This window comes from Panthera uncia, chromosome A2 (assembly GCF_023721935.1).
Source record: "Panthera uncia isolate 11264 chromosome A2, Puncia_PCG_1.0, whole genome shotgun sequence".
Taxonomy (NCBI): Eukaryota; Metazoa; Chordata; class Mammalia; order Carnivora; family Felidae; genus Panthera; species Panthera uncia.
Window position 1 is genome coordinate 86,334,617 of NC_064816.1, and position 14,355 is coordinate 86,348,971.

The 14,355-nt window shown below is 35.1% G+C and overlaps 1 pseudogene; it reads left to right on the forward strand.

Annotated features, from left to right (window-relative positions):
* The first annotated feature begins 394 nt into the window (after nucleotides 1-394).
* Nucleotides 395-765, forward strand: LOC125930413 (40S ribosomal protein S21-like; annotated as a pseudogene).
* The last annotated feature ends 13,590 nt before the right edge of the window (nucleotides 766-14,355 follow it).

Below are 14,355 nucleotides of genomic sequence, written 5' to 3' on the forward strand. Positions count from 1 at the left end.
AGTCACTCTTAAGAGAATGAAAACACATAATACAAACTGGGAGAGTATTTTTGTAAATCATGTATTGGCTAACAGACTTGTGGACAAGTTCCACAAACAGCTCTCAAAAGTCACTAAGAAAAAAATACTGAAAATACTTAAACAGCTACTTCAAAGAAGGTATAGATTTCCAATAAGTATATGATTTCAGTAAACATATATATTATTTCCAGTAAATGTATGTTTTATATATGCTCAAAATCATTGATCAGTAAGGAAACCCAAAGCAAAACCACAATAAGATGTCACTCCACTCATATTGTAACGGCTTAACTAAAAAAAAAAAGAAAAAGAAAAAGGAAGAGAGAAAAAGAAAAAAAAAAACCATCATAACAAGGGGTGGCAAGGATATGGAGGAACTGAAAGACACTATTGGTGAGAATGTAAAATAGCCTCTCTGCACTGACATTGGAGGCTGTGGCAGGAGGTGTGCCCTGTGCATGCAGAATATTGCCTGTGAGTTCCTGGACGGGTACCTGCCCCCTAAATGCTCTTTCAGAACCGCGTCATCATCACCAAGGACGACCGTCCATACAGATGAATGTGATCAAGATTGACAAGGTGACAGGCAAGTTCAACAGCTAATTTAAAACCAACGATATCTGTGCATCCATTTGCCGGATGGATGGGTCACATGACTCCATCCTCGGACTGGCAAAGGCCTTGGGCACTGTTTCAGTGAACTTCGGCCTGGAGAGGATAATGGATGTGGAATATTTACCATAAATAAATAGCAACCCCTCTCCCCCACAAAAAGAAAGAAAATGTAAAATGGCACCTCCACTTTGGAAAACTGTTTGCTTGTTTTTGTGTTTACCATACCATACTGTCATTCCACTCCTAGATATTTTTTCAAGAGAGTAAAAGCTATTTATCTGTGTATATAAAGACTTGTATAGAAATGTTCTTGGAAACTTTATTTGTAATAGCCAGAATCATGTAATAATCTATTAACAGATAAGTAGATTAAAAAATTGTAGCATAGTCATATAATACTACTCAGCAATAAAAATATAAATATGATACATATGTAAATTCCATCTTTATTATGCTGAGTGAAAAAAACAGGCATATAAGAGAATTCACTTGACAATTCTATTTATATAAAACAAAAAATGCAAAGTACTCCATTGTGACAGAAAGCAAATGTGTATAATATACAGCTATTATTTTATTTTAGAAGTTTAATTATATTTTAAACCTATTAAAATAAGTAAAAATATATATTTGTAACTTTAACTTATTTTTTAGCATTTCCAGACCTCCACATATCTTTGTCTAAATCCAAAGTTTTATCTGATTTTATACCCCTTTTTTCATAAAACTTTTTAAGATTTATTTTAATACAACTGTGCATGTAATATATTGTCTCACCTTTCATTTGTTTAAGAAATCTGGATTTCACCTTAAGTTCTGAAAGATAGTCTCTCTGGGTATAATATTCTAAGTTGAATTTTCTTCTTTATTTCATTACATAGGGGATGACTCTCCAATGTCTTCTGGCTTGCATTGTCTCTAGTAATGAATCTTACATATTTTATAATCTTATGCCTCTGTAAATAATGTACGTTTTTAAAATTTTTATTTATTTATTTTGAGAGAGTGTCTGTGTGATGAGCAGAAGAGTGGCAGGGGGAGAGAGAGAGAGAGAGAGAGGAAGAGAGAGAGAGGAAGAGAGAGAAAGAGAATCCCAAGTGGGCTCCATGCTGTCAGCACAGAGCCTGACATGAGACTCGATCTCATAAACTGTAAGATCATGGCCTGAGCTGAATCCAAGAGTCAGATGCTTAACCAGGTGAGCTACCCAGGCACCTCAATGTACATTTTTTTCAATGATTGCCTTTAACATTTCTTTGTGTTTGGTTTTCAGAATTTTGTCTTTGCTGTACTGGACATATCATTTGAATTTGTGTTTGTTCATGTGTGTATATGTTGGTTTTTAACCTATTTTGAATCATGGTATTTCTAAGATATTTGTTTAATTGATTTAATGATTTTTGGAAAATTTCTTGACATTTTCTGTAAAAGTTTACTCTGTATTCCTTTCCTTCTAGGATTCCAATTACATTTTAAACAGTATGTTTTTATTAGTGTCTTGTTAACATTGACTGCTTTGTCTCTTGAAAAGTTTTTTTTCTTTCCTTCTCCTTCCTCTTCTCTTGGAATTGTGTACTTTTGCAATAAAATCTAGAAAACCTATGTACCACATATATATGCAATTCTTAATCAGTCAAATAGACCTGACTTGTCTTTAGGTTTTCTAGTTATTCTGATTGCTTTCAGGACAGCAATTTCTCTTAATCACTCCTTGTGTGAGGAGAAATAAGAGGAGATTTCACAGTGCTAATTAAAGAGCTAAGAAAGGTTGGCTAAAACAGAATCTACAGAATTTCATGAAATATTTGGCCATTGTTATTTTTCATTTCACACAGAACAAATTCCTATTAAAAGGAATAATCTTCTGTCATAGCCTCTGTTCAGATACTTAATTATAATGTTACATACATTTGCTGGCTAGTAGACTGAATCAGAGAGGTTTACCTGTATGCGTTGGACAGAATAGCTGGGTATTAAATTTTTATTTGGCAAATCCCATTAGCAGAATGTAAAAAAAAAAAAAACAAACACTAAAGGAGTACCTTTGCAAGTGGTACTATGAAAATGGGGTGAAATTAAAATAATGTACTAAGAGTGTAACATGGAATACAGTGTAACAAATGAAACAAAGTGATAGTTTTCCTATATAGTTGTTAGCATTAGGATAAAGTGATCTTTTTATAGATAGAATTAAAGTGGTAGGAACATACTCAAGGTTAACTATGTTCCATGTGGATCTGAATGAATTTGTCTTAGCCAACTGGTTTGTGTATTTGAAGATATTATTTAATCCTTCAAGTAATAACAGTTATGGTGCTTTTTTTTAATAAGTTTTAGTATCCCTTGTTATTATGGGTCACCTTTCTTGATAATGGGGGGATTTAGTGTTAATTAAAATGCTTCAGAAATCATACCTTAAATGTAACTTTTATTGTTGAGCATCCTACTCCATCAGAAAACTAAAAACAGATCTGGAGAGACAGAAATGTCAGCAGAGTAGGAGGATTCTAGGCTCACCTTGTCCCATAAATACAACTAAATAAATATCAAATCATCATAAATTCCCCAGAAATCAACCTGAAGACTGACAAAACACTAATGGGAGAGAAGAGGCTGTACCGAAGAAATCAGAAAGTGTAAAGATGTGGTTTAAGGGTGAAACAAATCCTGCCTGCTGTAGAAGGGTAGGAGGCATGGTGATGGAGAAGGGTAAGAGAGGAGCCCACAGGGGAAGGCACAAGGAGAACGTTTCCTCATAGCCATTGGCTTGGGAAATGGGAGGGGCTGAATTGCCTGAATTATTGCAACCACCAAGGCTTAAAAGCCTGGAGTTTTAAAGGTCAGTGGACTTGGCTGGAGTACAGGCCAATGGGCACTATGCTACTGTTGGAGAAAAGGCAGACATACAACCTGGGTGGCATCCAGCATGGAAACAATGATCTGAAGAGCTCCTGGAGCACACAGTGGGAAGATTATTTGCTCTTCTTGGGAGCATGTCCTGAGACACAGCATTTGTAGAGACACTTTTCCAGTACAAAGATGTGCCATTTCCTTCCTCCACCTCTCAGCATAAACACAGAGCCACCTGCAGGAAGTAGCACAGTGTGGACATTGGCTGCCTAACTAGCTTACACCAAGCCTCATACATCTACACTCTGGTGGAACTGACCTCCTCAGTCATACTTGGCTAAGTCCCAGCATGTCAGACCCCTCCTCCAGAAGACCAGCACAGGCCCCCTGCCCACACCATGTCTCCTGAGAGTTTTACAGGGTGTCAGTTCCAGAGCAGATGGTGACACATCTCATCTCACAAGCAGAACAGAGCACAGTTAATTAAAACTCACCACATTCAGGCTAGGGAATATTAAACACTCCTCACAGTAGAAAAGGAGAGCCTCTGCAGATGACTGGAATGAAGGATAGAGCAGTCAAAACACAATAGCAGAGGCACTGGAGGCACTCCCTGAAATGCTAGGCCCTGGGCAATACATGACCTCTTCTTCATAAGGCATTTACTTTCATAAGGCATTTTTCAGGAGCAGAAGACACATGTGGCTTTTCTAACACAGAGAAGAAGGCAGAGACATAGACAAAATGCCAAGATGGAGGAATGTATCCAAAATGACAGAATAAGAAGGCCATGGCCAGAGATCTAACTTAATTAAATGGTTATAAGTAACATGCCTGATGGAGAATTTAAGGCAACAATCGTAAAGATACTCACTGAGTTTGAGAAAAGAATAGAAGACATCAGTGAGGCCTTTGCCACAGAGATAAAACAGTTAAAAAATAATTGATCAGAGATGAAGAGTGCAATACATGAGATTATAAACACTATTGATGCAATGAACAGCAGGCTAGAAGAAGCAGACTTAGAAGACAGTGTCATAGAAAGTAATGAAGCTGAACAAAAGAGAGAAAGCAGAATTATGCAAAACGAGAATAGAATTAGGGAATTCATTGATTCCACCAAACACAATAACATTAATATTATAGAAGTCCCAGAAGAAAAAGAGGGCAAAAAATTTATTTGAAGAAATAACACCTGAAAGCTTCCCTAATCTGAGAAAGGTAGCAGATATTCAGATCCAGGAGGCACAGAGAGCTCCCATCAAAATCAACAAAAGCAGGCCCACATCAAGACATATTATAATTAAATTTGGAAAATATAGCAGTCAGTGAAGAAAAAAATCTTAAAACCATCAAGACAAAGAAAGTCCTTCACTTACAAGGGAAAACCCATGAGGCTACCAGGAGATTTTTCATCAGAAATTTGGCAGGCCAGAAGAATGGCATGATATATTCAAACTGCTGAATGGGAAAAATCTGCAAAATTCTCTGAGTGGAAAGGAGAGACCATAAGTGACAGTATAAAGCAGGAAACACAAAAGCCGTAAAAATGAATATTTCTGTGGAAAATCAGTCAAGGAACTCACCAAAAAAGGATATAAAATATAATAACGTACACCTAAGATGTAGAGAGGAGAGGGGAAAAGAATGTGTTCAAACTTAATGGCCATCAACTTAATATAAACTACTATTTGCAGAAGAAGTTATTTACAAACCTAATGGTAACTGAATACCGGAAACACTAATAAGCATGCAAAGAGAAAAAGAGAAAGAAATCTGAATATATCACTAGAGATCATCAGCAAAACATGAAAGAGGGGAAAGACAAGAAAGGATCAGAGCAAATATCCATAAACAACCGCAAAACAAGCAAAAGCTTGCAATAAATACACCTATCAATAATTACTGTGCATGTAAATGGACTAAACACTCAATCAAAAGACATAGGGTGATAGAATGGATAAAAAACACAACCTATCTTGCTCTTGCTTCCTGCAAGAGACTCATTTTAGGCATAAATAAACCTTCATATTGAAAGTGAGAGGGTGGACAAAGGTAAGCCAGAGTTGCAATACATATTTAGAACAATGTGGGTTTTAAAACAAAAAAAGTAGTAAGAGACAAAGAAGGGCATCATAAAATAAAAGGGACAATCCAATAAAAAGATAATACAATTGTTGGGGCGCCTGGGTGGCGCAGTCGGTTAAGCGTCCGACTTCAGCCAGGTCACGATCTCGCGGTCCATGAGTTCGAGCCCCGCGTCGGGCTCTGGGCTGATGGCTTGAAGCCTGGAGCCTGTTTCGGATTCTGTGTCTCCCTCTCTCTCTGCCCCTCCCCCGTTCATGCTCTGTCTCTCTCTGTCCCAAAAATAAATAAAAAACATTAAAAAAAAAATTAAAAAAAAAAAAAGATAATACAATTGTTAATATTTATGCACCTAGCATGGAAGCACCCAAATATATAAAAACAGTAATAAACTTAAGGGAACCATTGATATTAATACAATAATAGTAGGGGACTTTAACACCCCACTGACATCAATGGACATATCATCTAAGCAGAAAAATCAACAAGGAAACAATGACTTTGAATGACACACTGCACCAGATGGACTTAACAGATGTATTCAGAACATTCCATCCTGAAACAACAGAATACACATTCTTTTACAATGCACATGGAACTTCTCCAGGATAGACCACATCTTGGGCCAAAAAACAGGTTTTACCAAATATAAGAAGACTGACGTCATACCATGCACCACTTCTGACTGCAATACTATGAATCTAGAATTTAACCACAAAAAAACATTGGGAAAGACCACAAATACGTGGAAGTTAAATAATATGCTACAAAACAACAAATGGGTCAACCAGGAAATAAAAGAAGAAATAAAAAAGTACATGGAAATACATGAAAATGAAAGTGAAAACAGAACAGACCAAAACCTTTGGGATGCTGCAAAAGTGATCCTAAGAGGGAAGATTATAGTTGTACAGGTCTACTTCAAGAAACAAGAAAAGTCTCAAATAAACAACCTAACATTACACAAAAAGGAGCTAGAAAAAGAACAATAAACAAAGACTAAAGCCAGCAGAAGAAAGGAAATAATAAAGATTAGGACGGAAATAAATGATACAGAAATTTAAAAAACAATAAAACAGATCAATGAAGTAGGAGCTGTTTGAAAAAATATTAAAAAAGTAATTAATCTCTAATCAAACTAAAAGAGAGAAAGAAGGGATTCAAAGAAACAAAATCACAAATGACAGAGGAAAAATAACAACCAACACCAGAGAAATACAAACAATTATAAGAGAATATTATGAAAAATTATATGATAACAAATTGGACAACCTGTAAGAAATGGGTAAATTCTTAGATGCATATAATCTACCAAAACCCAAGCAGGAATGGGAGCCTAGGTGGTTCAGTTGGTTAGGCGTCTGACTTTGGCTCAGGTCATGATCTCACGGTTCATGGGTTCAAGCCCTGTGTCAGGCTCTGTCCTGACAGCTCAGAGCCTGAAGCCTGCTTCGGAGTCTGTGTATCCATCTCTCTCTCTGCTCCTCCCCTGCTCGTGCTCTGTCTCTCTCTCAAAAATAAATAAACATTTAAAAAATTTTTAAAAAATGAATCAGGAAGAAATGGAAATTTTGAACAGATTTATTACTAACAAGGAAATTGAATCAGTAATCAAAAAACTCCCAAGAAACAAAAGTTCAGGACCAAGATGACTTCAGAGGCAAATTCTCCTAAAGATTTAAACAAGAGTTAATACCCATTCTTCTCAAACTCTTCTAAAAAAAAATTAAAAGGAAGAAAAACGTTCAAATTCATTCTGTGAAAAAATAAATAATCCAATTAAAAAATGGACAGAAGACATAAAAATATTTTTCTGAAGAAGAAATACAGATGGTCAACAGACACATGAAAAGATGCTCAACATCACTTCTCAGGGAAATGCAAACCAAAACTACAATGAGCTGTCAGCTCACACCTTTTAGAATGGGTAACGTTAGCAAGATAAACAAGTCTTGGTGAAGATATGGAGGAAAGAGAACACTCCTGCACTGTCCATGGCAATGCAAACTGGTGCAGCCACTCTGAGGAACAGTATGAAAGTTCCTCAAAAAGTTAAAAATAGAACTACTTTATGAACCAGCAATTCCCCTACTACATATTTACTCAAAGAATACAAAAATACTAATACAAAGGGACACTTGCACCTGAAATTTATAGCAGCGTTATCTATAATAGGCAAATTGTAAAAATAGTCCAAGTCTCCTTCAACTGATGAATGGCTAAGGAAGAAGTTTTATGTATATATACAATGAAATATTACTTAGCCATAAAAAATAATGAAATCTTGCCATTTGCAAGAACATGGTTGTAGCTAGAAAACATTATGCTAAGTGAAATAAATCATAATGACAAAAATCATTTGATTTCACTCATGTGGGATGCAGAGAGAAAACAAATGAGCGAAGGGGAAAGAAAAAGAGGCAAACTAAGAAATAGACTCTTAACTATAGATAACAAACTGATGGCGACCAGGGGATATGGATAAGGTGACGGGTGAAATAGACGATGGGGATTAAGGAGGGCATTTGCTGTGATGAGCATTGCGTGCTGTATGGAAGTGTTGAATCACTGTATTGTATACCTGGGACTAATATTACACTGTATGTTTTCTAACTGGAAAAGCTTAAAAAAGAAAAGCTTAAAAGAGAAATAAATAAAAGCTTAAAAATGAAAACTAAAAACAACTTGTGTATCAATTCATCAGTGATTATGTAGATTTAGATTAGGCTTAGATTTCCTTAGTTTTAAGGTAATGTCTATTTTCTGTTTCAGGATTTCATGCAGGATAGCAGTTTACATTTAGTTGTCCTGTCTCCTTAGGCTCTTCTTTTGACAGTTTTTCAGACTTCCCTGGTTTTTGATGACCTTGACGATATTGAAAAATAATTATCAGGTATTTTTGAGATCCTCCTATATTGGAATTTCTTTGATGTTTCTGTCATAATTAAATTGGGGTTATGAATTTTGGGAAGAAGACGACAGAAGTCAAATACCATTTTCCCCATTATATCCAGGGTAAATACTAACATGGTTTATCATTGTTGATGTTGACCTTGAATACCTGTTGAAAATAGTGTTTGTCAAGCTTTTTCACTGTAAGTTACTGTTCTCTGTGTGTGTGTGTTTCTTTCTGCCTTTCACACTATTCAAATGATTCCAGCTTTGTCATTTAGGAGCTCTTTCAGTTGACTCATGTTTGTCTTCAACACAGATTCATCAATGTGCGTTATGTTTTTGTTTTGTTATTTTGTTTGCTTGTTAGTTTTTGCATGTTTTTGTTCTTCTTAGCATTTCTTTGCTTTCTGCTTTAAGCTTATCTTAGTATATTTCTCCAAAAAGCCTTGGTTGTTTCTGGTTGTTTTAATTGGAGACCGTTATTTAAATATACAATCTGGGTGTTACATTTGTTGCTGGGGGTATGTTTTCTCTGAGGTCATCTTATCTGACAGATCAAGGATATAAGTATACATTATCAACCAATATACAGGCATATATTATAAATATTTCTATATGCAATCATCTACATCCACATGAAGCGAAACATGAGTACATGTGATATCTCTAATTCTTTTCTTTTTTTTTCAATTCTTATCCATTACCACATAGATCATTTTATTTTCATTGCCTTGCTTATCTGTAGCATCCAATTACAAAACCCGCAATCCACCACCATTTACTTAATTTAATTCCAATATATGTGTATAGTAGTATCACAATTACTAACCCATGTCCACATAGCCTTTGGAAATATTTTATAAACTAGAATACATGAAATTGCTTTTGCCTTTAATATTACAGATTTTCTTTCTTTCCAAATTGATTTGTATTGGCACTGCTTCCCCCCGACTTAAGTGAAGGTGTTTCACACATTTTTAGTACTGTTAGAGTCTCCTATCATAGTGTGGATACCTTATCAGAAAGTTCCAACGTCCCAAATACTCTTTTAAATGTGTATAAATTAAGGTTTACCTTTTGTGCACTAATGTTCCATGTGTTTTGACGAATGCATAATATCATAGCCATCATTACACTGTCACACAGAATTCTTTCGCATGCTAAAGATTATCTGTGCATTACGTAGAAAACCTTCACACCCTAACCACTCCCAATGCTTGGCGTTCTCTGATCTCTTTTGTCTTCACAGATTTGCTTTTCCTAGAATATCATGTAATTGGAATAATACGCTATGGAACAATATACTTTTCAGGACGGATCCTTTTACTCAGTAATATTTATTAAAGTTTCTCCATATCTCTCCATTGCTTGACAGCAAATTTCCTTTTTATTGCTAAATAGTATCCCATTTTATGTTTTTCTCTAATTAGGTTATCTATTTATCTATTGAAGGACATCTTGGTTGCTTCCAGTTCTGGGAAAATTATGAATCAAGCTGCTATAAATATTTGTGTGTAGGTTTGTGTGTGGTCTTAAGCTTATATACCAGTTGGATAAATATGTAGAATGTGATTTTTGGACTACATGATGAAATTATGTTTGGCTTTGTACAATACTGCCGAACCATCTTCCAAGTGGCTGTGTATTCTCTCCGTAAATGATTGAGAGTTTCTGTCAATGCGCATTCTCACTAGCATGTGGTTTTGTCAGGTTTCACTGGTTTATCCACTGTTGCTGTTGTTTAATCGTTGCCGTAGCTATTCTAATAGGTAATGTAGTGGTTCCGAATTTTTTAAATACGCTATTCGCTAATAATAAGTGAAGTAGAGGGGTGCCTGGGTGACTCAGTCAGTTAAGTGCTGACGTCAGCTCCGGTCATGATCTCCAGGCTCATGGGTTTGAGTCCCACATCGGGCTCTGTATTAAAGCTCAGAGCCTGGAAACTGCTTCTGATTCTGTCTCCCTCTCTCTCTCTACCCCTCCCTTGCTCTCACTCTGTCGCTCCTTCTCTCTCTCTAAAAATAAATAAACGTTAATTTTTTTTAAATTAACAAAAATAAGTGAGGTAGAGCATCTTCTATACTCTTAGTTGTCATCTATGTATCTTCCTTAGTGAGTTGTCTGTTCAGATATTTTACCCATTTTTTCATTGGATTGTGGGTTTTCTTACTGTTGTGCTTTAAGATCTCTTGCATATTTTGGATACAAGCCCTTTATCGGATAGGTGTTTTGCAGATACTTTTTCCACGTCATGACGTCATTCTCTTAACAGTGTCTGTATGGATACCCATTTGTAGTAGCACCGTTTGTTGAAAAGACTACTATTTTCCCGTGGAATTGCTTTTGTGTCTTTAGTGAAATTCAGTTGTCTCTGTTTGTGTGAGCCTGTTTCAGGGTTTTGTCTTCTTTGCTATTCGTGTGCCTATTTTTTCACAATACGACGCTATCTTGTTTACTGCAAGCTTATAATACATCTTGAGTTATGCAGTTTCAGTTCTGTTTATCTACATGCCTGTTCTTCACTATGACCACAGTGTCTTAATTACTGCAGCCTTATAATAAATTTTGAAATTATGTGATGTAGGTCTTCTAACTTCATGCTTCTTCACTATCATGTTGGCTATTCTTTATCTTTTGGTTTTCATATAAACTTTAGAATCAGATTATCAAAATTCTAAAATTATTTTCTGTATTTAGATTAGGATTGCGTTCAATTTACAGATTAAACTTGAAAGAATTAATATCTTAATTATACAGTGTCTTCCAGTCCATAAGCAAGGATTCCATCCTCATGAATCCTTAATTGAGAGTTTCTTTTATATGTATGCATTATTAAATTCTAAATATATAAGGATTATCCTGCTTTGTTTCTATTTATTTACTTCTAGTTTAAATCCACTGTGGTTTTGAACATATGTTATTTGATCTCTTTCATTTTAAATATGTTAAAGTTTACTTTTAGACCCAAAGTATATCATATCTTCATGAATGTTCAATTTGCTTTGAGAATAATGTATATTTTGGTATTGTTGGATGGAGTAGTTAATAAATGTCAGTTAGATCAAATTATTTAATGATAGCCAAGCAATTTCACACACACACACACACACACACACACACACATTTCAATATATTACATCGTGGTGATTTTGATTTTAATATACAGCACTAAGGCACATGACACATAGAAAATGAAAACCACCACCACCAACAAAGTCTTTTTTATGACCTAGGTGGAGAAATAAGATAAAAGACACCTGGTCCTGTGTAGGTGACAACCACGTACTTATTGGGAAATTAAAGAATCGCTCTTTATTCCCTAGACACTTGGCTAAAGATCAGCAGTTCAGGGCAAGTCAGAATTCTCTAATTCTGAAAAGGTTAGCCTAGTCAAGTTTCTTTGACATTACAGGAAATTTTTTTAAAGCAAAAGAGTATAATCAGAACTCACCAAAAAGACTCTCTTAGTCTCTTTATACTCATACAATTGAAGTTATCCTAATCTTCTACCAGTATTTCTTGAAGTAGTATATACCCTTTTCAGAAACTTATCTCCTATTATAATGTTCATTTGAATATATATTAAATCATTGAATACCATTCTCTCATTTGCTGCTCTGAACGTCATTTGACAGATCCCAAAGTATCTAAAGGTCGGTGATGTTTAAATGTCACTGAAACTGACACTGTCTTCTATTTGTGGCAGACACTTAAAAGAAGGCTGCAAAAGTTTTAGTCCTTTATATACTCCATTTTATTTTATTTTATTATTATTATTTTTTAATGTTTATTTGTTCTTGAGAGACAGAGAGAGCACGAGTGGGGGAGGGGCAGGGAGAGAGAGAGGGAAACACAAAATCTGAAGCAGGCTCCAGGTTCTGAGCCGTCAGCACAGAGACCGACGCGGGGCTCCAACTCACAAACTGCAAGATCATGACCTGAGCTGAAGTCGGACGCTCAACCGACTGAGCCACCCAGGCGCCCCCTATATACTCCATTTTAAAGCACATTGGCTTCTCTGTGTCCTCATCTATCTCAAAACCACCCAGCCATTTTCCTTTTTTAACACTTACATTCTTTTTGCTGCTAACAAATATATTTTAACATTCCTTAATTTTCAATTAATGTAAAGTTACTTTGTTCTGAAATAAATTAAAAAATATGGTTGCTTATACTTGGAACTTATGTACAGAGAGATAGATGATAGATAGATAGATAGATAGATAGATGATATAGATTGATAATACACAAAGAATGGTGATGCTGTATACTTAAAGGAAGCCAAAAAGTAGAAGTGGCAAGAGTGACCATAGAATCAGAAGTATAGTTTAGATAGTGAGAATATTGGACTACTTTGTCCTAGTCTACTCTGCCATCTATAAGTATTACTGTACCTTTGACCAGATTTTCTTCTTTTTTTAATTTTTATTCATTTTAGTGTCATTTCCCTTTTTGTTATCTGAGATGACTGGCTTAGTCTCTCCATTGCTTTCTAACTTAAAAAATGTTGAATCTACCGTCTGGACATTAGCATTTGGGGGAGAAGTGTTATCGAATTCAATTATTCACAAACAGAGGGTTAATAAGCTTTAATAGGGAAGTTGTGATGTATGACAGTTTGAAATGTGATCTGGAGTGATAGAGTGATACAATGATTACCCATAAGTATTGATGAACTAAAGGAGAGACATAAGACAACAAAAGCATATTGAAAAAAATTATGAGTTGTATAAACTTGAAATTTATGTAGAAGACAAAGCATTTCTGACAGCATATTTCTTTGGATTTGTGAAGACATTCAATTACAGAAATTTAGCAAATGTTTAATGAATGAAAGGATAAAAGTGAGTTTTAATTTGAAACAATGAATATAATTAGGTTCTGAAGTTTGGGTTAATTGAATTTCCTAAAAAAAGGATTGGAATCCAGGAAATCAGAGGTCCAGTTCAAATTTAACTCAGGATTAATTCTAAGCCATTTACTGCCCTCAAGTCACTTTCTTCCAGAAGCTATTTTTCAAAAGTGAAGGCTGAAGAGAGCTGGTCTGAATGTGGAGTGAACCAGGAATCATGGAATATAAAGAGAATGGATGTTCTAAAATGGGTGTTGTAAAAAAAAAAAAGGTAACTATGTGACTTCAGGAGTCTGAGGGTGCAGAACAAATGCCTAGTTTAACACGTGAAATACAAGATATACAGAAACAGACACAGTACAATTCCAGAGAATACACAAGGATGGGTGAACTCCCAAAAAAGCAATTCTGTAGACTGGTAACTGAGGCTAGGAAAGTCAAGAGGAAATAAAGAAATCAAATACATCCCTTCTTAGGTCGTTTTAAAACTCTCAATTGTCCTTATTTTTCATTTCCATATATTTTTTAAACCTTAATGTCATAAATAGAACACAGTCAATGTCTTTTAATTAGCGGTCTTTTGTTGTTGCTGGTGTTAGGTCCCTGAGATTTTTCAAGCTGAAGTGCCCACATTTTAATAGCACCAGGTAGTCAAAGAACATGAACATGAATGTGACAGAATATGACAGAGAATTTCTGAAAACTCTTTATGCATGATTTTTTACATGATTTCATGAATGAAAGAATGTTAAAACATAAAATACATGCTGGAAAACAATGATTAGTTAAAACCTATATAGTATGTGTATGTATTTTCCGAGAAGTATGAATGATGGAAGTTGCAGAATGATAAACATAGAATAATTGTGTGCTTCATTCAAAGGTGACAAAATAACGTTTTGGTTTTTTTTTTTTTTGTGGTAAAGGTAAAAATAATCTCCACTCATGAAAATGGATGCGTTTGTTTGAAAACCTTATATTCTACATGTGTTCCTTTCTTGATTGCTTCCTCATAAGCTTATTTAAGGAAAAAAAAA